Below are 27454 nucleotides of genomic sequence, written 5' to 3' on the forward strand. Positions count from 1 at the left end.
GTGTGACATCAATATTTTAGAATGTTGGCACAAATGACTTTGGCCAATGCTTCTATCAGCTAAAAGCAGACTGGTCAAATTCCCCTTAAAAGAAAGCCCAAGTTACCACTCCTAAATCATGACAGGATGGCCTGGTGTAGTGGAGACCAAGTCTAAACAAGAATCAGGAAAGGATGAATAGGTAATGGCCCAAGATTTGAGAAGAAATCACATCATGAAAACCCGGCTTCCTGGAGTCCACTGGGGTTAAGCTGCATCCTGAGCAAAGACTGGAGCATGTGGAGTTCTTCCCATACCCACTCAGTCTGTGCATCTGCTGAGACCATCCTCATTTCCAACTTCTTAGAGGTGATAAGATAGTTTGGGGTGGCCTGAATGAGATGTTGGCCTGGGAACTTGGATGATTTTCACTGTGTAATGTAGGAATCAGAGTGAGTATTTTCCCTTTCTCTATTAAGTAACTGAGTGAAGTGACAGAGACTGTATATATTCATTGCAGTAAATAACAGCAATTTGATTGACCAAATAATTCAGTATCTTGCATTTCTTTGGAGGGAACATTCTAAATTTTGGCTGCTCTTTTTTACATAATGCCTTCGGAACTTGTGCTCAAGAAGACAATAAAAGATTCCCAATTAAGATACTTCCCCTACCCCTCACCCCCATCATCCCTAACAATTCTAGACTTGGCTGGTATTCTTTATCCTTGGCTATCTTTAAGTTAAGGAAAGATGGACATTTAGGGGCTGTTTTCTCTTAATTAAGGACACCTCCCTGAATTCTTCCCACCACTCTTCGCAGTCCACTGAATTGTTCAGGCTTTGAGACTTGGCATAGTTGTTGGTGGTGGCGGTGGGGAGGTCAGAATTTTATTGAAAGATGCCATCTTATCTTCTATCAGGCCAGCTGTGGAAGTATATGTGGGAATTTAGATGTAGGAAGTTTGGCCATTTCTCTGCCCTTTTTTCAAAGCACAATCAAATGTCACATTTTTTATGAAGACTAATCTCACTACTCCAGTCAGAAGTGATCCATCCATCATTGCCTTGAACTCAATTCAATAACAACTAACATTATTAAGCACCTACTAAGTGCAGGCCACTGTGTAGAACCTGTTCTGAACGAATTTATAATCTGGTTGGGTGCCCAGGTGCAAATGGTTAGGAGGAAGAAAAAGTAAAGAAAGATATACATATGGATACCTACAATACAGCTTGGTGCTTAAAGTCCTCTGCAATCTGACTCTCTTCTATCTTTTTGGTCATTTTCATATTATCCCCTTCACAAAATCTCCCATAACAACAGAAACTAGTGCTGAGTCCAAGGATTCCTTTTGTACCATCAGCTTTGTGGGAACCATGACTGTAGTCCTAACTGGGTTCAGTCCTAGAGAGCCTGACTTCTAATTAGAGAGGTTCCCTTTTCTTAAACTCTTTAGCTTATTGGGATGAATTATTTAAAGCCTGGGTTTGGGTTCATGTCTAGGTCTACTTACAGAAGGAGTATAAAGGTACTCAATGTATGATGTGAATAAGGTATGGGAGAGGTATTTATTTTCTACACACAAAAGAAATGCTAAACATATAATGTCAACAAATACATATTTGGAAAAAAACCCAACAAATTTAAAATATGATTCAGTAGCTTAGCTTATAACTACTATTACATTCTCCTGGGGACTGATTCTTGTACCTGTGAACACGAAGCAAATTGCAGGACTGTTAATTTTGCATTTTCCATTTCACCTTGCCTCTGCATAGTCTCCTGTAAAATCTTCTGATAAGCCAGGCCAGAGGTTTGGGTTCCTTCTCCTGTAGATGATTGACTTCTCTCATCTAAAGCTTCCCGGGCCACCAGTCAGTTCCATTCATTGGACTTGGGACCTCTTGAATTCATAAAGTCATCTCTAAGCTCGAACACCTACTCAGGAAAAAAAAAAACAAATATAAAATAGAAAAAGCAACTGGAGCCCAGGTACAGGCTTGCTTTGATTACATGATCTAAATAGGAATTGGGAGCTCACTTCCTCACTTTGGGGCAGTTAGGTAGCACGGTGGATAGAGCAGCAGGTCAAGAAGACTCATCTTCCTGAGTTCAAATCTGGCCTCAGACACTTACAAGCTGTGTGACCTCATTTATAGAAAGAAGGGATTGAACTGGACAACTTCTGAGGTTCTTTTCAGCTCTTGATATATGGTCCGATGGGGCAAGAGGGAGTGAAGACTCCTCCGTATGTAATATTGCCCTAGTCATCTGTGAATCTCTCATAGATGGATTTGCATAGATGGACTTGTCATTTAAAGTTCACATAGTACCTTGGAAACAAAAGTCTCAGGGCCCAGGCTGACCCTGCCACTGACTGGACTTCAGAGTTCTGCAGTATCAGGACTATAAATCATATAATTGGTGGTAGGGATGTTTGGCCTCAACAGAACTCACTACCACCTAAATCCTCCACTGGCTGGAGAGGCAAATGGCAAACCATTCCAGTATCTTTGCCAAGAAAACCCCCAATGGGTTCACAAAGAGTAAGACATGACTGAAAACAACTGAACAACAATCCTCACTTTGAAATTCAATGTGAAAGAGCAGTACTTGCCACATAAAAGAAACTAAGTGGACTGGAAGCTGTCTCTTTAAGTGAAGCAGCACCCCACCCAACTGGCATGGTTATGAGTGGAGGCCCAAGGGACTGTTCAGGGTCTGCCACATCTTATCAAAATACCAGGTCAATGGCTGTCAAAAGCAGTCATGGAATTCTATGCAGAACTTTGTCATCTCTGAGTCACCCAATACTGAGTCACCTACACGGTTGGCATGGAACAGGAGAGACAACTTTTGCACATATTCCATGGAATGGCTCTCATTATACTGTATACTACTGTACATACCATTTTATTCCCTTTGCTTTTGAAAAAGTGGTTCTCTAGGCCTGGAATGTACTCCTTTCTCTCCTCTCCCTCCTCACTATGCTCAAAGCACAGTTTGGATGCCTCCTTCTACACAAAGCCTTCCATGTACCCTTTCCTGATCCCTTATCTAGTTATTAACTCAATTTCTTTCTCAAAATAACTTTGTATTTACTTATCTATGCAATGTATCACAACTCCCCCATTCCTCTTTCCCTCTTCCTTCCCCCCAAATGAGAATCTGAAATCCCTGAGGGAAGGGATCAAGGATGGTTTCATTTTTACCTTTCTATCATCGGCATCTTGAACATATGAGTAGTAAATACGTGTTGAAATGATACAAAGCAGAGGGACGTAAATACATAGAAGAGATCCAAGAAAAGTACTATGGGAAATCTGAGGAAGGAGAGGCTACTTTTACCTGCCAGTTCAAAGGAGACTTCATAGAAGAGTTTGGCCTTTGTGGTGTCAGGGGGGAAAAAAAAAACACCACTAGGTTTGAGGGTAGAGGAACTGGGTTCAGCTCCTAACTCTTCTGCTAATTATCTGTGTGGTCTTAGGCAAGTGGCTTCTCCTCTCTAGGCCTCAGTTTCCTCATTTCCAGAAAGAAGGGATTGGATTGGACAACTTTTGAGGTTCTTTTCAGCTCTTGATATATGGTCCGATGGGGCAAGAGGGAGTGAAGACTCCTCCGTATGTATTATTGCCCTAGTCATCTGTGAATCTCTCATAGATGGATTTGCATACATGGACTTGTCATTTAAAGTTCATGTAGTACCTTGGAAACAAAAGTCTCAGGGCCCAGGCTGACCCTGCCACTGACTGGACTTTAGAGTTCTGCAGTATCAGGACTATAAATCATATAATTGGTGGTAGGGATGTTTGGCCTCAACAGAACTCACTACCACCTAAATCCTCCACTACTTGACAAGAGGGAATCCTCTTTCAAAGAGGAACACCTCCCCCGACATTCCCCCTCACCTATTGTCATCCATGAGCTCTTGAATCTGTCCAGCCCCCCAAAAGTCTGCCCTTTTTACCCGTTACCTCAATATGGCAGTAATCTGGGCCTGCCCGCCCACCCTGCAGAGGTCTGCACTGTGTCCCAACTCCTGCCATGAGATGACAAATAGCTTCCAGATGGATGATTCCTCCAGGGTGGGGGCCATGAGAAACTGTAGCATCAGCCAGCTGAAGAGAGGGGAGGGGGGCAGCACATTCCCTTTTCCTCAACCAATTCTGAGGTGCTTATCTGGGATACAGAATCTCTTTCTAAACAATGACTGGGCCAGGACTGGGCTGGGATAGGTGTGGCCAATAGAAAGGTAATAAGTCACAGCTGACTGACTCCTAGCTGCTCCCAGGTCATAGAATCTAAGGATTTCAAGCTAAGAAACTTAGGAGATCATCTTGTCCCATATTGTCACTTTACAGGTGATGAAGTCAATCAATTATTTATTAAGCACTATGTACAGGCACTGTGTCAGATACTGGGGATATATGTAGGAAGAAGGAAACAATTCCTACTTACAAGCAGCTTATGCTCTAATATAAAGCACATAGCAGTAGAATAATTGGCTAAACTAAAAGTCACACAAGCTAGGGGCAGAAGACAGATTTTTTTTCCTCTCTCTCTTTTTTTTTTAAGGCAACGAGGGTTAAGTAACTTGCCCAGGGTCACACAGCTAGTAAGGGTTATGTGTCTGAGGCCAGATTTGAACTCAGGTCCTCCTGACTTCAGGGCTGGTGCTCTATCCACTGCGCCACCTAGCTGTCCCCAGAGGGCCAATTTAAACTTTGACTCCAAAGCCCCATGCTGCCTTCAGTAATAAGGTCGTCTTTTCTCTCCCTCCTCTGGGATTCATGTCCTGAGACTGGAGGATTTCTAAGGAGTCTGTCTTTTTCTTTTTCCTAATACTAAAAACTTCCCCTCCTTTGGCCCTGCTGAGGTTTAGTTCATGGCTGAGGACAGCTTGCTATGATAGAGCTCAGTGAACTGTGCCAATTAAAGTTTAGCAAACATTTATTAAACATTATCTCCTTCCTGTAGGCAAGACACTGTTAGGTGCTGCCCTTGGGATATAAAGTTGACTGAGACCTGGTCTCTGCCCTCAATGAGTCAACTAGGGAAGGCAATTACACAAATATATATAATGTAAATTAGAAAATGATAAATGCTTAGGAAGTACATAGTGTTATGGGGCTTCATAGGAGAGATGCAACCTGAGCTAGGCCTCTAAGGATAGGTAGGATTTTAATAAGCACACGTGGGGTGGGGAAAGTTCAATCCAGGCAAAAGGAACAGTGTGAGAAAGGCCCCCAAAGTAGGAAAGTCTGGAGCATGTACAGGGGATAGCAAGCAGTCCATGGTGGCCGGTATATAGAGTACATGAAGAAGAAAGATGAGAAATGAGACCAGGGCCAGACTGTAATACTAACAGCAGACTTTATATAATGCTTTATGGTTTGCAAAGTGATTTCTTTACAACAACCCTGTGAAGTAGGTAGTAGTCATGCGATCCCCTTGAATTTAAAAAGAAGAAAGGTGCTTTTGTCAGGAGGAGGGTAGTTTGTTTGTTTGTTTGTCTGGAAGTAGATGAAGGGAGGTTAGTAATCTCTTTGCAACATGGAGCCTTATAGAATTATCTGGAGCACTGAGAGTTGAAGCGACTCTGTGTGACAGGGTCACACAGCAACTATATGTCAGAGGTAAGATATGAACCCAGTTTTCCTGACTTCACAGCTGGTACTCTACATCTGCCTGCAAAGATTCTGAGTTGCAAGTGGTTCAATGGGCAACACATAGTCAGCGCAAGTAGATTATGACATATTTCCATTCATAACCTACATTCAAGAAGTGATGTAATCAATATCACTTAGGGCATGTATGATCTGAAAAGGAGGCAGTCTGATCATGTGGCAAGTGCTAGGGATAAAAGATGGAAAGGTAGTTCGAGGACTGGACTGGTACCCATGAAATATATGAGGAAGACTCTAGCCTGCTGGATTGTTTGTTTCTAGGGGATCTATAAGAGAACATAGGAAAGGGTGGCACAGATTGAGAAGGTTGTGGAAGGCTGTGATCTGCACTGATGGAAAGAATGTCCATATCAGCGACATCACAGAACCATCAAAGCATTGAAACATACAGATGAGGAAATGGAGGCTCAGAAAAGTGAACTGACTTACTTGCTCATGGTTCTTTACACCACCATCAGACATCTCAGATCTGGCTCTGTCATTCCTCTTCAGTGGCTCCTTGTGGCCTGTTCAGTTAAGTTTTAAGCTCGTTAGCCTGGTGCCATCTGACTCTCTTGGCTTTATCTCATAAGACTATCCTCTGTACATTGCTATAACCAAACCACACCATTCACTACCACCCATAATGTCTTCCACTTGCCTATCTTTGCTTATACTGTCTTCTAAGCCAGGAATGTCTCCACCAAGCCTGCCTGTCGAAAACCTACTCATATTTTAAAGGCCAGACCAAAAGCCACCTCTTTCAGGAAGAATTCCCCAACCCCCTCAGGTTGGCAATGACTATTTCCTCCCCCAGAGCTCACCTAGATCTCTGCTTGTACATGTCTTTTGCACTTACCGTGTTTTCAGTCTCCTTTGTCAGATCATCATCTATCTTCTGGCCCCAATCCATAAATGTCCCTCTAAGCTCTGTCCTGGGCCTCCTCTCCCCTACATACTCTCATTAGTGATCTCATCAGTTTCCATAGTTCAGTTACAGTATTTCCCAAATCTTTGTGTCCGACCCTAACAACAAGAACAAATCAAACAAGAATGTCCACATACAGAGCCCTAAGGTTGCTTTGCTTTTGATACCTGTGAGATAGATAATACAGGTATTATTATCCTCATTTTATAGATGGACATGAAAGAGAAAGGTGAGAAAGGCTCACGCAGTTAAGTGACTTACTCCAGGTCACAAAGCTAGTAAATTTTAGAGCAAGGTGTAGTACTCATCTGTCACTCTTTAAAAATCTGGAGAACCCTAGGGATAGGTAGTTTTTCCTCCCTTCTCCCACACTTCCCCTAGACTAGGGCTGAGCTCTCCCTTCCTCCTCCTATTTATCACTCCCACCATCCTTCCTCAGGACCCATGCATATGAAATTTCTAGACATTAAATGGCACAGCAAGTAAATGCTCCTCATAATAAAGTCCTGCCATCACCAGGTCTCTATGCCCGTTCCTCTGCTCCTGCAGACAGACTGCGAGTACCTTGGTCATAAATCCAGAGGTCACAGCTCATAACCATTAGCCAGTGATTGTGCTCATCAGGACGTCTTTATGAGACTCGGGTCAAATAAATTGATTGTTTGAGGTCAGAAACATGGATCTATTCTCTGAAGCAGTGTTCCTGCTAGCCCTGAACCTGGTAAACCCTGTTTGCTGCCCCCAACCCCAATCACTGATGCAAGGCGCAGCTCAGTGGGGGCAAGATAGACTCTTCCTAGTTATCCACTTCGATAGAGTAAAGAAGAATCAGTCAGTCCACCAAGATGCATATAGTACTTACACAGTGCTTCTTACACAAGGAATATTAAGTACTTACACAGTGCCAGACACTGGGCTAAGAACTGGGAATGCAAACACAAGCAAAAAAGAATGCCTGCCCTCAAGGAGCTTACATTTTAATGGGGGACAATAACACATAACAGGGAATTGGAAAGCAGGAGATAGAAGATGAGGGAATGAGTAGAGAGAACAGGTACCACCAAAGACTGTGGCAAAGCCCAGAGAGTCAGAGGAGAAAAGCCTGGAGAGGAATGAAAGATGGTTGGCTTAATTACTTCTTCAAAATGGAGGTTCAGAAAGGAACTCACCAGTGGGAGGCCAAGGTTTCAAGAGCAGAGGGCTGCTCCAGGGTGAGAAGACCTTCTCTGAAGCCTGGGCAACAAAAATAATGTAGCATCACCTTCCCCCCTAAACTTACTCTATCCCACTTTCTTGTTAAGTTTGGTTGATGGTACCACTATCTTTCCAGTCCCCCAAACTGGAAGTCTCATGTCACCTGAGACTCTTCCCTCTCCTCATTACCTATATTCTATCAGTTGCCAAGTACTATTGAGTATACCTCCACAATAACTCTTTTGGCCTTCTTTATTCCACCACTCTAGACTGGCCTCTTCCCCCGGACTATTATAATAGCTTCCTGACCAGTCTCTCTGATTCTAGTCTTTCTATTCTCCAATCTATCCCTCACACAGTTGCTAAAATCATTTTCATAAAAGCTTTATCATATGACCTTATCATTTCTCTTTCCTATTCCCTATGGTTTAAAGGTAGGGGTCATGTTGCTTTTTGTAGAATGAGATGGAAAAGCATCTATTAAGTGCTTACTATGAGCTAGGCACTGGGAATAGGAAGAAAAAAAAATGAGACAATCCATGCTTCCAAGAATTTCATACTCTAGTGGAGACATCACTTGTAGAAAGGTTCAGGTGTAGGTCTAATGGTAAGGCCCAGGGGTCTGTAGGGTGCAGTGGTGGGGTACATGGCAACACCTGAGGGTCTCCAGGTCACTGTGAGAGGGTATATGATAAAGCCCAAAGATCCTTATGGTCCAGGGTAAGGGCAGACGGGAAGGCCTAGTGATCCTCCATCTTACTGGAATGTTGGTAGTATGAAAAGCCATGTCCTCCCTGCAGACAGGGGTCTAGAGGGGGAATCCACCACCATTGACCCTCAGTACCTAGTACCTTATTAATAATATAATACATGACATATAGTCTTAAACTATTAAAGCTAAAGACTATGCTAAGACTTTTTGGGATACTCCATATAAAGCTTTAAATTTTGCAACATCATTTGCAAAACATTCAAAGTTAATTTTCACAGCATCTTCATTAAGTAGGTATGACAAGTATCATTATACCATTTTGCAGCTGAGGAAATGGATTTAGAGAGAACAACATTTGTCTCTGGTTACACGGAGTGAGAGGTGGGGAGTTCAAACTCAAATGTTGCTTGATTCCAAGTTCATCACTCTTATTTAGGTAAAAGGGATTGACCTGGGGAATCCTAGAGAGAAGAACTGAGTTTCCTAGACAATCTGATAAGATTATAGGGTGTGGGCTACTGGAGGAATGTAACTGGTGGGCACAGGGTATACCTGTGACTAAAGATCAGCCACACTTTCCTGTGGCCCATAGAAGTGAACTGGCCCATTCTCTTGGCTCTCAGTTGAGATTTGGTTCTTTGCCTTTTCCAAAGTACATGTAACAGAGACGAAAGGATCTTCACTTGCTGGTTACTCCTCAGTCTGTTGCTTGAATTGTTCCCATATTTAATCTTATCTTCTCAAGTTTTAGGGTCATCCAAGGAGTATATTTGTATAATTCCTCACTAATTAATAAAATTTCAATTTATCAATCAACCAAATTCAGAGCCTCCAACCAGTTTATCAAATATTATTTATGTAACAAACTAGAGAAATTACCTTTTGCAAGAGTAGTTATACGCCTCTCAATTTATGAAATTCCTTAATCTCCTAGAATGAAATAAATACCAAAGTTCCTAATATAAAATTTAATAACAATGAAATAAATAATATAACAAAGACAGAAAAGTATTTACAATACTTTAACTATGAGAAGAAACACAACCAGAGTTACCTCAAACTCTAACTATAATGTCAGATGATTTTTCACCACTTCTGAGAATATGGTCCCACATTAGTTCACATTCAGTATAACAAATAAATCCTCCTTGTAAATATTATTTTCTTTTTCCCAAGGGAAAGGCTAAAACAGTTCCATCAAGAAAGTAGATCCTCTTTCTCTCTGTCTTCTTCATCTTCTCTCTAGCTATAGCAGGAAAACAGTGCCTTCAGTTTCTCTCAAACCATCACTCTTGGCATTCTTTCCAAACCAAACCAACAGCTAAAATGGCATTTCCATGACATTCCTTTTGACTCTTAAAGATATGGTAACTATATCTAGTAATATATAGTAACAATATAGTAAAGATATAGTAACAATAACAATAGTTCTTGCGGGAGAGCCTTGTAAAACAGGTATCACAGCTGCAAGGGGGGAAGGGAATTCTTCTGTTTTCCTCCCCCAAATCAGCAATATTGTCTTACAATAGAATTACATGGGCACTAGTAAGAAATGGATATATCTAGTTTTAGCAATTGTCTCATGATTCAAGAGCTCCTTACGTTGAGTTGAGTTACTAGACCTTCTAGAGTGAGATGATTTCCTCATCCACCCTGCTTCTTGTAGAGAAAAGAAGACAGTCCACATGGCTTGTACAGCATCCTACTTCGGGAGTAAATCTAGTAAATTAGCCAGTACAAGTTCAGTGAAAAGTGGGGTTGCTTATTCAGCAAACACCAAACCATGCTTGCTTTCTGGGGGAGTCTAAACCACATGGTATTACTACAATCTTAGGAAGACTGTATAAATAGGACTTTAGAAAATAGGGACTCGCTAGAGAAATAGAGGGTTGTAAATTTAATTTCCTTCTGGGGGTGAATAGCTTATAGTTTATTTTTATGCTTTATTTCTGTACTTGTCTAGTGAATTTCTGTGAGTCTTTAGTATTTTACACATTTTCTGTAGGGTAAAATAAAGGCTGCTTATATCCAATAGCTACATTGTATGCTGAGTGTCTTCACAGAACTTGGGAATCCTGCCACTGCCATTGGGGATACCCTAAACATTTGCTTTATTTAAGTTTTATCTTGAAGAGTTTTCCTATGTTAATCCAAGTAGGGGCAATGAGGCAAAGGAAGAAAGATTGACCCAATGGGGTCAAGCCCCCAGGATGGAACTCAGTCTGTGTGTACCCAGAGTCCTTGGTGGCAAGCCAAGCCATGGATTACATTTGTTTAATTGAATTAGATTGATTCAGAGGCAATCCAAAACCACTGGGATTTGAGATACAAAAATATACATTAATAGGTACAAACATACACGAAAACAATAGACTCACACATACCTCCCTCCCTCACCATGAGAAAACCAGATTTCTGGGCCCAACCAGTTCTATCTCAGGAATTTAATTTCTCATGGCTTCCTGAAGACTTTCCAGGCAAGCTAACCCATTCCCTGCCCTCAGCACATAGCTTGCTCACTTCTGTCTCCAAACTATCAGTTAGAGAAAAATGATCCCATGGAAGGTAAGTTTATCGGTGTTGAAGTAGCCCCCCGGAAAATCCTGGACATGGGGAAAGAATGTGGGAAGGACTCCTGGTAGAAGGAGGTATTGGACTGACCTGGGAAGGAAGGGAGAACAGGAAAGATGTAGAGAGGAAATGCCCTATGGACAAATTCAAGGTCTGAAGTTGCACAGGAGAAAGAACACTGGTTTTGGAGGCAGCAGGACTTCCCATGTGTCCTCCTCCCCCACTATGTGACCTTGGATAAGTCACTTTCCTTATAGCCCTCTAATTCCTTCCATCTAAAATGAAGGAATTGGATGAGATAGTCTCTGAGGTCCCTTCCAGCTTTAAATCTATGATCCTGTGATTCTAATTTGTATGTTAGGGATGAAGCGGCATCTTTTCCATGTTACCTGCTCCATGGAGACTTTCCTGAACCCCGGAACTCACACATAGTACTCTGTTTGGTGACTCTGGCACACCCATGTGTAATATAGTTATGCTTTCCACATCATGACTTTCCCCATCTTGGTTTGGTATATTTCTGGTTGACATAAGAAATTAAATGGGTGGGGCAGCTAGGTGGTGACACTTACTAGCTGTGTGACCCTGGGCAAGTCACTTAACCCCAACTGCCTAAAATAAAAAAAAAAGAAATTAAATGGGAATTTGGGGGTGTTTGGCAGAAGCTGCAGATGACATACAAAGGCCAGCAGATGACACAGAAAAAGTTTAGAAACTCAGAAATGCATAAAATATATATAGTATTGTATAATATCAATCCATTTTTTACAAGAAGGTACCGTAAACACCCCATGAAAGAAAAAGAAAAAATTCAGACTTCTCTGGTATGAAGAGAGGGCCAAAAAAGTCTACGTAGATTCCTCCCCCCACCCCCTGCCGTGCCCCTAACCCCTGAGATGTGGAAGGGATAACTGTGCTGATGAAATATAAACTCTTTGAGGGCAGGAAATGATTCACTTTAGTCTTTACATCCTCACTGTCTAGCACTGATATTGTAGGTACTTAAAAATAATGATTACGATGATTTAGAGATGATGATGACGATGATGAATATTTTTACAGCACCTGCTATATGCTAAGCATTGTGCTAAGTGCTATACAAATTTTATTTCATTTGATCCTCACAACAACCCTAGGAGGTTGGTGTTGTTGTTATCTCCATTTTACAGATGAGGAAACTGAAGCAAACAGAGATTAAGTGACTTGCCCAGGGTCACACAGTCAATGAATGTCAGAGGTCAGGCCCAGTGCTTTATTCATTTCATCACATAGCCCCCACTGACCCCCCCCCCCCCCCCGGCCAAAATAGTTGCTTTGTTGATTGATTGGTTTTCCTAAAGTGAAGGTCTTACTGGGCCATTTACTTTCTCAAAAAACTCTAATTTCTGGGGCAGCTAGGTGGTACAGTGGATAGAGCACTGACCCTGGATTCAGGAGGACCTGAGTTCAAATCCGGCCTCAGACACATAACACTTACTAGCCTAGCTGTGTGAACCTGGGCAAGTCACTTAACCCCATTGCCACAACAAAAAACTCTAATTTCTCTCTATTGCCTTAGGATCTAATATAAATGCCCAAATTTGGTTTTTAAAAACCCTTTGGAAGGAAGCAGAGCCAAGAAAACAACATATACAATGACCACAACAATGTAAACACAAAGAATAACCACACACACACACACACATGCTGCAAAATTACAGAGAACAAGTATGGCTGGAAAGAAAAGATATGAGAAGACACCGGCACTCCCATCCCTTGGCAGAGGTGAGAGGTCCACAAGTATTGTATAACACACACATTTTCAGACTTCTTTGATGTACTGATCAGTTATATTGATTCCCCCCCCCTTCTCTCTCTCGTCTTTAAAAATATTATTTGTTATATGAGATGGCTCTCTGGAAGGGGTAGGGGGAGGGATTCGGAGGGAAAGTATGGTGGTGTAAAAAACAAAAATCAAATCCTTCTCCAACCTACCTTTTTCAGCCTTATATTACTTTCCTTCCCACCTGCTACTATCTACCCAGACCAACTTTCTTGCTGTTCTTCACACAATGAAGTCCACTTTCCATCTTTGTGCCTTTTTACTGACTGTCCCCCATGTGTAGAATGCACCCCTTCCTTACCTCCACTTTTCAGAATCCCTTATTTTCTTCAAAACTCAATTCAAATGCCATTTTCTATATAAAGCCTTTCCTGATCCCCTCCCCCCAACCCAGAAGCTATTGATCTTCTCATCAAAATTACCTTGTATTTTGTATAAATACTTACCTATATACATATTCCTGGTAGATTGTAAGCTCCCTGAGGGCATAGACTGTTTTCCTTTTATCTTCTCATGCCTAGGGTCTACAACATAGCAGGTGCTAAATAAATCCTGGTTAACTGATTGTAATTCCCTGAGTTATCTTATTGCCCTACTGGACTATAAGCTCTATGAGAACAAGAACACTTTCATTAAAACTCTGTAAACTGGGTCTAGCACAGCACAGGTTCTTAAGCAACATTTGCTGAATAAAGAAACTAGGATTTTTAACCCAGGGTCCATTTTAAAAATATTTTGATAATTGTATTTTCATATAAGTAGTTTACTTTGTAATTTGTGTATTTTAGAGTATGCCTCGAAGGACATTCTGAGAAAGGGGTTGGTCCATAGGCTTCCCTGGATGAACAAAGGGGTCCAGGACACAATAAAGGTTAAAAAGCCTTGCTCTAGCACAAGCTAAGAAGTCACAGGCAATGGGGTTGGTAAATAGGAAATGGTCTTTGAAAGCTAATCTGAGCATATATCAGATGGGATGAGGAGCTTGCATGGAAACCCAGGTCTCTCCGGTAATCTCCAAGTCTTTGAATGAAGGATTCAGAATGCAGTGGGGCCTGGCAAAGTGGGAGGGGAAGAGTGTTTCCCCAATGGCTAGGGGAACCCACACCAAGCAATGGGTTTCCCTCCTTATTCTGTAACTGTATGACTTCAGGTGCATTATTTCTTTAAGAGACACTCTTCTCCAGGAAAAGAACTGCTTGGCTCCCTGCTCCTGCCAAGATTAGGTGACCATAAATCAAAGTTGGCACTCCCTTGGCATTAGCCTTGCTCTGAGCTGCCCAGATGGCAGGCGCAACTTGCAGGGGCAGCCAAGAGTACTGGAGGGGAGGGATGGGCAAGGAGGAGACACCTGGGGGAAGAAGGGGCACAGTCTATCTCGACATTAGATAACTGAGTGCCCCAGGATTCCAGTGCCCAAGAAAATGCCAAGATATCTCCATTTGTTTCATATAGAAGATATGTTCTGACCCCTGACAAAAATCATAGATTGAAAGTGACATGAAAGGTCATTTTCTCCACCATTTTACCTCTGACTTCTTTGCCATCCTGATTAACCTCCTGCCTGGGACCCTCCTCTCCTCAGGACCACCATTTTAGGCAGGATGCTAGTCATTCTTCTCTCATGAGTGGACCCTCTCCAGACTCCTCCTTTTCTTCACCTGCCACATAGCCTTCCAATACCCTCATTTACTTTCTAGTTCCCCTTTATGCATTGTCTTCTATTAGAATGCAAGCTTACTTGTATTTGGATCCAGTATAGCATAATGCTTGGCATATCATAGGTACTTAATAAAAGCTTTATTTAGCTACCTGATTTCCATCATCTGTGTGTCCCTGGATAAGTCTTTTCACTTCCTTAGGTCTTATTTTCCCCATCTATAAAATAAGGGGGATGGAATAGATGGCCTCCAATGGTAAATAGGAATGGCAGCTCTATATTTATGATCAATAACTTCTGTATTCAGGGCAGCTAGGCGGCACAGTGGAGAGCGCACCAGCCCAAGAGCTGGGAGGACTGAGTTCAAATCCAGCTTCAAATACTTACTAGTTGTGTGACCCTGGGCAGATCACAACCCCCATTGCCTCCAAAAAATAAAAACCATCTCCATACTCTGAGCTGTATCCTGCTGTTTTGACAGCCCTTCTTATTCCATAGTCCACTTCTAGTCTAACACAAAAAATTTTCCTTGGGTGTAACACCCATCCCTTCTAGTCTATCTCCTTGGATTCAGGGAGGAGAATGAATTTTTCTTTCTCCTGGGAAAATCCCATCGTAAGGCCATGATGCAGTCACGCTCATCTAGGGCTCCAAGGTACCTTGGAAATCATCTAATCCAACCCTTCATTTTACCTATGAGGAAAATGAGCTTCAGGTACAGTGACTTTTCCAAGGCCACCCAGTGAATGGTTGGCAGGGGTGGGGTTTGAACACAGGTCCTCCAATTCCCAATCTCTTGTTACTTCCTTGATCTCCTGCTGCCTCTGGAAAGAAGGCAGGAGGCTAGGTGAGCTGACCGCTCCAGATGAGCTCAGCTGGCTTCACCCTTAGAGCCACTTCCCAGCCCTCCCAGTCACCTGCCTATAGAGCCAACTGATGATGCTGAGACAAGAAGCTGGGATAAACTTTCACAGAGTTGGGAGGGACCTCAGTGGCCAGCTGGTTCAACCCACATGTGAAAGGAATCCCTTTTATAACATGCCAGACGAACTCCTATTTACCTGCCATAGACACATCTCCACTCTAACTGGGATGGGAATGGAGAGAGTTACTTCCATCCTTGTCTGGGTCATATGCCCAGGGCTAGGAGGTGGAAGCAAAGTAGGGAGGGTCCTGGGGCATCCTTCAAAAGAACACTGGAGGGCATCCTGTGCATCCTCCACCCCACATAACCAGTAATAGTACCTTAAAGTACTTGTTTGGATTAGACCTGTGCTTGTTATAGGGAACTCCCAGTGGAGAAATTCTCTCTACTAGTGCCCCTGTTCTGCAACTTTTTTGTTGTTGTGCAGTTGGGTCCAACTCTTTGTGACTCTATGGACCATACTGTCCATGGGGTTTTCTTGGCAAAGATATGAAGTGGTTTGCCATTTCCTTCTCCAGTAGATCAAGGCAAACAGAAGTGTCTTGCCCAGGGTAACACAGCTAGTAAGTATCTGAGGCCAGATTTGAACTCAGTTCTTCCTGACTCTAGGCCCAGCACTTTATCCACTGAGCCAACCTACCTGCTTCCTAGGTAAACAGAGGTTAAGTGACTTGCCCAAGATCACACAGCTACCAAGTGTCTAAGACTGGATTTGAATTCAGTTCTTCCTGACTCCACTCCCAGGGTTCTACTCATTCTACAATTTATAGCCTTAGATAATTGCTTTAAACAATTAGAGATTAAGTGACTTGCCTAGGATCCTATGGCAAGTCTATGTCTGAGGTGGGACCTGAACCCATCTTCTTGACTGTGAAGCAGCATCTACCCATTGTGCCATCCTGACTCTCACAGCATTTTGTTAACAAGAGGTATTATTATATAAATGAGTCACTGCTTATTATCATTGCTAATTAGTACTAATAATATGCCTGACTCACATCCTTTCTTCCTCTGCCACTCTGAGAACATGTCAGTTTGGCACATTTTGTGGTTATTATTACTGATAACAAGAAATAATATTATGAATAACCAGGAATGTAAGGCTTTATGTAGAAAGGTGACTTAAAATGAGATGCCACAAAGGATGGAGGTAGGAGGGTAGCTGACAGTGGAGTTGGCACCAGGGTCATGAGTGGGACTGAGTTTGAGTGGGGTTGGGGCCAAGGCCAGCGGCAGAATGGAGTCAGGGAATTGTGCTGAATCTGAGGCCAACTATGTGGGAGGGTTTGAGGTCAGAGTCCTGGAGCTCTGATTTATTTCTGGATGCTAAGCAACACCTCACTTATCTAGACATTATTTATCTTACATGATCACCTACCCAGAACTCAGGTTCAGACCCAGACTGAAATAGGTGACCTTCAAGGTCCCTCATTTCCAGTATTCTTGGATTTTATAGTAAATAGCACAGGCATAGATAGGGTGAGGCAGCCAGGACTTTGTTCCAGGTGCTGACATCTGTGGAGAGCAGGGCATGCTTTTTTCCTGCAGTGATCCAGACTCTCTCTTCCCCAAGCTGTGAAGTCTTCCACTTGCTTGTACTCTTGAAGGGGTTGAGAGAGAAGAGTCCCAGAACAGAGCTTGAGGGTAGAGGTCAGGGGAGAAGGAGGAAGGAATGGGTTGTTCTCTCCTATCATTACCTCGCCAGGGGTAGGGGGCCTGCCTAAGCTGTCTTTCTCAGCCCTTCTTCCCCATCCTAACTCCTTCTAACCAACCACATTTGCCCCAAGGGTCCAGACTCATAGTGCCAATTCTAAAAAGGCATCGCATCCCCTTGTCCTGAAATCCACCCATAGAAAGGGACTAGGTAGGGGCAGCTAAGTGGCACAGTGGATAAAGCACTGGCCCTGGATTCAGGATGACCTGAGTTCAAATCCAGCCTCAGACACATAACGCTTACTAGCTGTGTGACCCTGGGCAAGTCACTTAACCCCATTGCCTAGCCCTTCTCCCCCCAAAAAAGGGACCGTCTAGTCCAGGGGCTCTTAACCTTTTTTTGATGTGACAGCCGTCTTTAACCAGAACCTAGCTGGTAGGCTCTGGCTGGGACTATTGATTCTTTCCCAGAATGTTCTAAAATGCATGGAATACAATACATAGGATTAAAAAAAGGAAAACAATGATTTTGAAAGAGTTATCAAAATATTATAAAAATAAGTTCATGGACCCCAGACTAAGAACTCCTGCTCTAGGCAATCCTCTTAGTTGACAACAGATTGAGGACATGAAAGCGCAGAGAGGTGATCCCATGACTTTGCCCAGTCTAACACAGTAAACATCATCAGAACCAGAGTTTGAACCCTGCTCTCTTGACATGTGCTTAACCCTGGCTCCCTCCACTAGACTACACTGCCTCGAAGATAGCTCCACCGAGAAGGTGGCTACCTATCTACCACCAAAGAGGGGGACATCTGGCTCCAAGGGAAGCAAGATGCTTTCAGGTTAGAGAGCAAGGTGCCAAAATGGAATGGGATTGATTTTTAGCATGTTTCTTGTGAAAACACACACACTCAAAGGATTTCTGAGAACTGTGATAATTTCTCTATAAAACAGAAATTATACAGTTAAAAAATGGAATTTTGCTCCCCTTTATCCCAATCTTGAGGGGTGTGTGTGTGTGTGTGTATGCATGGGCACTCATGATGGAGGGGAAAAAGAGAGGGAGTTTTAGAGGGGGTACTGGGAGACTCATAAGGGAGCTGGTTTGTGCTGGTTCTAGTGCCTCCACAAGTTAAACTCAGAAGCCAGAGAGATAACCAATTTCTGACATGCAGGAGGTCCTTCCTACTGTCTAACTTTATTCTTCCCACTGCCATGTCATCATGCTGTGATTTGATTCTGTTCCCAGGCAAACTAAGAATGAATGGGTCCCCATTCATCAACAAAGATGAGTAGTTGCTCAGTCTCCCACTCACACACACTGGAATTGGAGTTAAAAGATCTGGGTTCAAATCTTGGCCCTGCCATTTATTACCTTCGTGATCCTGGGCAATTCACCCAGCTAGATGAATATCCCTTCCAGTTTTAATATAGCAGGTATTGGAGCATTGTGGAAATGGACCTATAGGGACCTTCCTATGGAGTGTGCTCCAGAGCCACACATCTCCCAAAGCTGTCAGAGGTATGCTCCATAGGATGGCCCCTAAAGTCCCATTCCCACTCATGGCCCAGCCCTCACTACACTGAAATCTTACAGTTCCTGGGGGATCCCTCTTCAAACTTGTCATTCCAGCACTTCTCACCCTTAACCTGTGGCTCCTAGAACTCCAAACTGGGGTCACAATGGCTAAGCAGAGACCCACCTGACTTAGCCCTTCAGGCTTCCCCCTTCCCCATCCAGAGGTCTAGCCGTTTTCAGCCCAGATGCTCCAGGTACAGGTAACACCAACTCTTTCACCTGCCCCAAGGTCTGACCCCTTCAAGCATCTGGCTTATCTGAGACAACCCACAATCACCTGTCCTTGGTTGACACCATGACCATCTCCATTTCAGAAACTAAAAGGTTTGAACCTCAACTAAACTTTGAGGTTCTGTCCTTTGAAACCAAAGCACATCGTTCCCTCCCAGGCTCCTAGGGAAAGTCGGAAGGAGGAAGCTCTGCTAAAGCTGGTGTTTTGTATGCTACTCATCCCCAGCATGGAGAGGGCAAAGGGGGAACATGGAGCCAAAGAGCAGATATGAAAACTGGATTACTTTCATTACCTGATATAATACTTCCATCTCACCTTTATATAGTGTTTTTTTAAAGTTTACAAAACACTTTCCTTCTAACCACCCTATGAGGATAGTACAGATATTACATATAACAGCAACAACTGACGTACAGTGTCCGATGTACAGTAAGCACTTAAATGCTTGTTGTTGGACTTAGCACATAGAAGGCATTTAAAAACGCTTGCTGGTTTGATTGATACAGATTTGGCACATAATAGGCATTTAATAGGCATCTAGGTAGTGTAGTGTATCCACTTGGAATAAGGAAGACTTATCTTCATGAATTCAAATCTGGCCTCAGACACTTACTAGCTGTGTGACCCTGGGCAAGTCACTTAACCCCATTGCCTAGCCAAAAAAAACCCCAAACTGAATAACAAAAGTCACTTGTTTGACATATCACCTTCCTCATTGCAAACCAGTTTACACAAGTTATTTGATTCTATCACAACCCTGAGAATTAAGTACCATAGGTATGATTATAATTCCTGTTTAACAGATGAGGAAACTGAGATTTAGAGAGGCCTTTAAGGGACCAGTCTTTTAGTGACACTGCTGGCAACTGTCAGAAGCAGACTTCAAACCCAGGTCTTTCCTGACTCCATATCCAGCTCTCTCTCTCTCTCTCTCTCTCTCTCTCTTTTTTTAGGCAATTGGGGTTAAGTGACTTGCCTAAGGTCACACAGCTAGTAACTGTCAAGTGTTTGGTCTGAGGCTGGATTTGAATTCAGGTCCTCCTGACTTCAGGGCCAGTGCTCTATCTATTGTGCCACCTAGCTGACCCTCCAGCTCTCTTCCTACCCTATCACACTGCTAGACCATGAATTCTCCAAGTCATTGGATGCTGTCAATCAGGAATGAATCTATAACTCTGGTTTCCCTACATGCCCTCCCCAGCATTCGCCTAACATTGTGACCCAGGACCACGTTCACTGTAACGCTGAATGCAGTGACACTGAAGAAAGTCCCTTTCTACAACCTCATTTGGATTCTCCAGGCCATGGCTCCTGTGGATTATCAGGTCCTTAGTCTCTTTTCTTAATGTCTTTCTCAGAATCTCAATGGAGAGGTTTGGTTTTAGGGCCCTGAGCATGGGCTGTGATCAGAGTGAGTGGTAACAAATATGAGAGGAGAGAGAGACAGACTGACAGACAGAGACAGAGACAGACAGACAGAGATAGAGACAGAGACAAAGACAGAGACAGAGACAACTATGCCAGGGAGGGATCTGGAATATGGCATGACAGTCCTAGAACCAGTAGTTCTCACTTGCTCTTTCCACTGGGGCATAAAGATTAAGGGAGGCCTGGGAAAGGACTCTCAGGGCACAGCCCCCAAGGTAGAGGTGAAGGAATCCTGCCTCTGCCTAGTGTCACCTCCCTCTCCTCTGTCCTTCCCCCCTCGCATTTTAGACATTAGGGCATAATAGAGAGAAGACACCTGGCATAATGGACAAAGCCCTGGATTTAGAGTTCAAGGACCTCGTTGTATGTGACCTTGGGCAGATACAATTATCTCTCTGGGCCTCAGTTTCCTAATTTATAACATGGAGATTTAAAGGAAAAGGATTTATGGAAAAGACAATGAAGGGAAAAGTAGCCAAGAGAATAAACAACAGTCCCTTTATGGTAGATAATTTTGATTACATGAAATTAAAAAGATTTTGCACACACATAAAAATGTAGCCAAAATTAGAGGAAAAGCAGGAAACTGGGGGGGGGGCAGGATTTTATAGCAAGTTTCTCTGATAAAGGCCTCATTTTTCAAATACACAGAGAACTTAGCCAAATTTATAAAAAATAAGACCCATTCCCAAATTCATAAATGGTCGAAGTATATGAATAGGCAGTTTTCAGAAGAAGACATCAGGGTTATAAATAGCCACATAAAAATGCTCTAAATCACTACTGATTAAAGAAATGCAAATTAAAACAACTCTGAGATACCATCTCACAACTCTTAAATTGGCTAAAATGACAGAAAACAAAAATGACAAATGCTGGAGGAGATATGGAAAAATAGGCATACTAATGGACTCTTGGTGGAGTTGTGAACTGGTCCAACCATTCCGGAGAACAATTTGGAGCTATGCCCAAAGAACTATAAAACTGTGCATACCCTTTATATTTATAGCAGCTCTTTTTGTGGTGGCAGAGAATTGGAAATTGAGATGCCCATCGACTGGGGAATGGCTGAACAAGTTATGGTATAAGATTGTGATGGAATACAAATGTGCTATAAGAAATGATGAGGGGGATGGTTTCAGAAAAACCCGGAAAGACTTATATGAACTGATGCAAAGTGAACAGAACCAGGAGAACACTGTACATAGTACCAGCAATATTGTAACAATTATTAATTGTGAAAGACTTAGCTACTCTTAGCAATACAGTAATCCAAGACAATTCCAAAGGACTCACAAAGAAAAATGCTATCCACATCCAGAGAGAGAACTGATGAACTCTTGAGTGTAGAATGAAGCATACTTTTTTTTCATTTACTTTTTCTTGCCCCTCCTTTTTTTGGCAATGTGGCTAATATGGAAATATACTCTGCACAACTTCACATGTATTATTGATATAATGTTGCTTGCCTTCTCAATGGGTGAGGGAGGGGAGGGAGGGAAAGAAAGAATTGGAACTCAAATTTTTTTAAATGAATGTTAAAATCAATAAAGTATAATTATTTTTTAAAAAAGACCCAAGAGGAATCAGACACCATGAAATATGGTGGAAAGAATCTGAAATTAGAAGTCAGGAGGCAGACTCAGGGCTGTCCTAGGCCCAGAGAGTCATTTAACCTCTGTGTATTCGTTTCCTCATCAGTGAAATAAGAATTATTACCCCCAAAAGCTACTTTTCAGGGATGTCATGAGTAGCAAAATGAATAGTGGTTGTGAAAGTGCTTTGAAAAAGCTACAGTGCTATCCAAAGAATGGTTATTATTCCTATAAATCAGGCATCATACCTAATGAAAACCAGGCAAGGGAGCTAAAGGGATTTTGACAGGTAACTCACAACATAAAATCGAGAGCATCTAAACCAACTCCTACATTTTATAGATGAGAAAACTGAGGGAGAGGGGAAGACTGATAGAAAAGTCCTTACCCAAGGTCACCTAAGTAGCAAGTGGCAAAGACTTGAGTTCAAGTCTGACGTTATCCTCACCAGAACCCTGTGTGAGAGGTTATGCAATTATTATTATTGTCATCACCATTTTACAAATGGAAAGGATCTAAGGTTCAGAGAAATGAAGCTGTGTATTTAGCTTTCATTCATTCATTTATCTGTTTATTTGACTCTTGGTAACTATGGCTCTTCTTTCCCTCTCTGTCTGTTGAATTCCTAACCAGTTTTAAAGCCTAGCTCAAATGACACCTTCTCCAGGAAGTCCTACCACTTTACATCCAGGTGTGTGCTGGAGCCAGCTGGAACCAGCTCTCGAGAGCTCATCGTTAAATTTTCAGTGTGAACATTTATGCCTCAGCAAATGCCACAAATCAGAGCTTGATTTATTGTTTTGTTGATTGTCTAGACTTAAGTGATAAAATGTTAACATTGCTGATTAAACTTAAAATTATGCTGTGTGTACGTCTCATTCCCTTGTCCAGGGCTGATTGTTAAACAGCGTACCACTGCCTATACCTCCCTGTAACTAACATCTTTCTTCTTTGGCCCTCATAACATGCTGCTTTTCCCTGAAGCCACCCATTATGTGATATTGTTTATTAGAGTTACCTGTGCTTTTGTAAACCTCCTATTAGACTATAAGCTTCTGGAGGGAAGATGTGATATTTTATTTAAATAAACTTTGTATCTTGTACAATTGATGTTTGTTGAATAAATCAATTCAAGATGGTGCTTTCAAACTTCTGATTAACATCCCCACATGTTCTGTTTTGCTCCTTAGTGAACCACATCCCCACCTTTGTGATTCTTACTCCAGTACATTGCCTGCAGGCCAGCAAGAGTTAAAGGGAAGGACTTTGGAAACAAAACTTTTCTCTGCCTCTCTAGTCCTTAGGGAAGGGGTGAGATGTTAGACCCCAACCAGAGAGAGGGTAGTTCTGCCTAACCTAGTGCTTTGCATAGATATGATGGGTAGTAGGGCATCTGGGTGGCACGGTGGATAGAGCACTGGCCCTGCAGGCAGCAGCACCTGAGTTTAAATCTGACCTCAGATACTATCTGCGTGACCCTGGGCAAGTCACTTACCCCCAATTGCCTTTAACAAAAGAAAATAAAAGATATAATGGGTAATGTTATCCATCCATAGCATGGAGAGGGGAGTTAGGTAGAATAGAACTGCTTGAGTGCTGGAGATAGAACAACCACTCTCCATTTTCATAAGCAATTTTTGAAAGTTACGGTAGCCAGAGAAATTCATCACCATGTGGCAAACCTAATGGTGAGCTTCTCTTAACTTAACGAGACCAGTCCTCAGATAAGGCCTTTCCATTGAGGAAGGAACTGTCAGAGCTGGTACCCACATTTGGCATAGATTTTAGCCACCTCTTTGCCACCCTGAAGTGTCAGAAGTGAAGGAGCAGCATTTTGGATTATCCCACTATTTTTATATCCCATCAAGCAAAGAATTCCATCCACTCACCAAAGTTCTATCCTATGTACTCTTCTCTCCTGTCCTCTCCTGTCCTGTCCTGTTCTTCTCCCTCTTCCTGTATGTATTTGTTGTTCTTTTGTACATTGTTATGTATGTATTTTGTTGTTCAGTCATTTCAGTTGTGTCTGACTCTTCATGACCCTATTTGGGATTTTCTTGGCAGAGATACTGGAATGGTTTGCCATTTCCTTCTCCAGCTCATTTTACAGATGAGCAACAGAGGCAAGCAGAATTAAGTGACTTGCTCAGGGTCACACAGCTAATAAGTGTCTGAGGCCAGATCTGAACTCAGGTCTTCCTCACTCCAGGCCCAGTGCTCTATCCACTGTGCCACCTAGCTGCCCCTATATATGTATACATACTTTCAGTGACCTCATTAGCTTCCATAGGTTTAATTCTCTTTCCTATGCTGATTATTCCCAGATCTGTATATCCAGCCCCAGTCTCTCCTGTGAACTACAGTCACACATTACCACTTATCTTCTGGAAGATTTGAAGCGGATATCCCAGAGTCACTTCAAACTCAACATGTCCAAAACAGAACTCATTATCTTCCAAACTTTCCTATTTCTGTCAAAGGCACCACAATTCCTTCAATCTCCCATGGTGTTATCCTCAGGTCTCCACTTTCCTTTCCCCATTTATCCAATCAGCTGGCATTTCTTACTGTTTTCACTCTCACATCTCTCCTATTAGACCCCTTCTCTATTCTCATACAGCTATCATTTGGGTTCAAGTCCTCATTTCCTCTCACCTTGATCACTGCTAATGGCCTTCTATCTCTGCTTCAAATCTCTCCTCACTCCAAGCCATTCTCCATATTGCTGTCAAAGTGCAGATCTCACCATGTCACTCTCCTCCTCAATCAATTCCAGTGGCTCCCTATTGCCTCTAGGATCTGCCTAATTTTCAAAGCCCTTGCCCTAACCTATCTTTCCAGCTTCTTTGTATACTACTCCCGTCCTATGCTCTCAAATCCAGCCAAATAGGGCTTCTCTACGTTGCACACATAGAGCATGCCATGTTAAAACTCTATTCCTTTGAACTGGCCATCCCCCATACCTGGAATTCACTCTTTCCTTTCCTCCTCCTCATAGAGGCCCTCTCTTCCATTTTCTACATAAAGCCTTTCCTGACCAACCCCACCCCCCAAAATGTTGGTAGCCTCCCTCCCTAACCACTTTCTAGATTACTTTCTTTATTTGAATTTATTTTCTTTTACTTATTCTTAATTACTTATTACTTATATATGTTCCCCCTTTAAAATATAAGGTTTTTGAGACTAGGGATTATCTCATTCTTTGTATTTTTTGTTCCTGTCATCTCTTAGCACAGAGTCTGGCACACAGTAGGTACTTAATAAACACTTCCTGGTTGATCGATTCCCACAGATAATTTAGAGCAGGCTGTATGATTCAATTTATCTGTTATGGTCTGAAAGAGAGAGGAGTTGTGACAGAGGAGGATGCTGGAGTTATGGCTTGGGTTCACATTTAACGTCATCCAATGCTTTATCTCCTTTTTTGCAAGGCTGCATGAGAAGAGTACCAAGGTAGAGGGACAGAATACCTGGGCCTTTGCTGGTGAAAGCCTGACGTTTCAGAAAAGGGAGCCCAGAGCTTTTAACCTGGATCCTGGTGCTCCGGGCTGTCTTTCCATCTACCAGTCATTTCACTTGGAATTTCCTTGAGATCAGACATGCTCATGCTCCAGCACTTAACTTGCTGTGTGACCTTGAACAAATCACATAACCTCTCTGAGCCTCAATTTCTTTAGCTATAAAATGGGGATGAAAAATACTTGTCATCATTACCTCAAAGAGTTGTTTCAGGGAAAGTATTTTGTAAACCTTAAAGCATTATAGATATTTGTTGTTATTGTTATTGTTATTATTGTTTTCATTCTTTGCTTCCCCAGGGAGCATAGCTACTCATTGAATCTGGAGTCTCAATAACCCCATGAGAAAGGCCTCCCCTCCCCTCCCCCAGCAGAATGGTGAGTGACTGAAATAACAATAAAAATTTTAAAAAACCCAGAGAATCAATAGAGAGAGAGAAGAGAAAGCAGCTTCACCTCAAAGCATATTTTAAAGCCACAATAAGTATAAGAGGGGAAAAAAAATCCAGGCCAGGACATGTTATGGATACTGAAGAGCACAAATCAATAGACCATTTTTTCATGGGTATGGGGTGCTGCTGTATATAAGGCACACCCACTCTTCCCCATAGGGTTCACAGGGCCCAGGCACCTAGAGACACAAGAAAGAAATGGGAGGGGGTGGTGGATGTGGGACGGACAGGGGAGCAGACTTTCAGTGGCCAGGAACATACCACAAGGTTCTTTAATTCGGGCAGGCCCCTATGCCAAAGGTTTGCATCTTGTATACACAACATTATGGTAGCTTCCAAGCAGTGTCTCTAGAAGATAAATTGGCCCCAGAAGGGACAGGGCTGGGTCCTTTCTCCACCGACAGCTCCCTCTCTGTGTATTTACTGGCCTAAGAAACATCCCGTCTCCTTATATAAATAAGGAAAATTTATGACAGTTTTCCTTCTTCTTTCTACTGGATGCTATCAGCAGGGCATTATAGGGAGAAGGCCCTCAGATTCCTGAAATGGATGTGGTGGAGCAGGAGGGGAGAGATTCTGTACTCTGGCCTCGGCTCTCCCTCTGTACTCCAAAGTCTCAGTGAAAGGCTGGTTTACAAAGGAAGAGAGGGCAGGATTAGGGTTGTGTAAGAGATTTTGGTGACTCGTTAGGGGGACATAGAGAAATCATCATTTGGGGATCCCAAAACACCGGCCCCTGTGACCTGGGAGTCACTGTGAGTATAAGAGGAAAACAAGTCAGAGCATAGGCATATTACTGGGCCCAAGGTGGCAGACAAAGATGCCTTCAGCCCCTCTTCAGCATAACTTCCCCAGAGTATGACATTTAAAGTAATTGGGTTCTTCTAAAATTTGGAGTACCCCTCACTCCTGCCCCAGCACTTATCAAAACCAGTTACTATCCATCCTGCTTTCAATCCCCATCTTCCTCTTCTCTCACTTTCTCCCCTCTGTCCCTCCCCACATAACAATATATCACCCCATCTCAACACCTCCCCTCTGTCAGAAAAGCCTGGAAAACCCCCTTCCTTTAAGGGTCTAAGAGGATCACCCCACTGGGGTCTGTCACCTATCTCAGAACTGCCTCGTTTCCATTTTCTCTGCTTCCCAATTTACAGCAGAATGACTTAAGAAGACCCTGGCTCTGCTCGATCCTAGCTGTGCAACCTCAGGCAAGTCACTTTCCATCTCTGGGCCTTAGTTTCCTTATCTATAATAAAGTGAAGAGTTGGATGAGATGACCTCTGACATTCTGCGATCAGAGCTGTTGATAGATGATCAATAAATGTTTGTTGATTGATTGGGATCAAATAATGCTGATGCCATTGATATGGAAAAACTGAGGTAGGGAGAGTCCTTTAGCTGTGACTCCCCACCCTCTTGTCACCCCCCCCCCTCCTCATGGGGTCAGGCAGAGGACACAGTTATCAGCAACCTTCTCAATCCTGGAAAATAACACACACACACACACACACACACACACACACACACACACACA

At 42.7% G+C, this 27454-nt stretch overlaps 1 long non-coding RNA gene across 2 annotated transcripts in view; it reads right to left on the bottom strand.

Annotated features, from left to right (window-relative positions):
- Positions 1–751: 751 nt before the first annotated feature.
- The window catches only part of LOC114040122, a 32648-nt gene continuing 5945 nt past the window's right edge, over positions 752–27454 (bottom strand). Inside the window, exons 2-5 of one of the 2 annotated variants that reach the window (XR_003568736.1) lie at positions 6508–6674; positions 6099–6175; positions 1693–1920; positions 752–906 (exon numbers count right to left, since the gene is read on the bottom strand). This is a non-coding gene — a long non-coding RNA (uncharacterized LOC114040122). Of the gene's footprint in view, positions 907–1568; positions 1921–6098; positions 6176–6507; positions 6675–27454 lie in introns of those variants that run through there. The other variant, XR_003568735.1, reaches the window with a different exon arrangement.

Source organism: Vombatus ursinus, unplaced genomic scaffold, assembly GCF_900497805.2.
Source record: "Vombatus ursinus unplaced genomic scaffold, bare-nosed wombat genome assembly UNPS02012709.1, whole genome shotgun sequence".
Taxonomy (NCBI): domain Eukaryota; kingdom Metazoa; phylum Chordata; class Mammalia; order Diprotodontia; family Vombatidae; genus Vombatus; species Vombatus ursinus.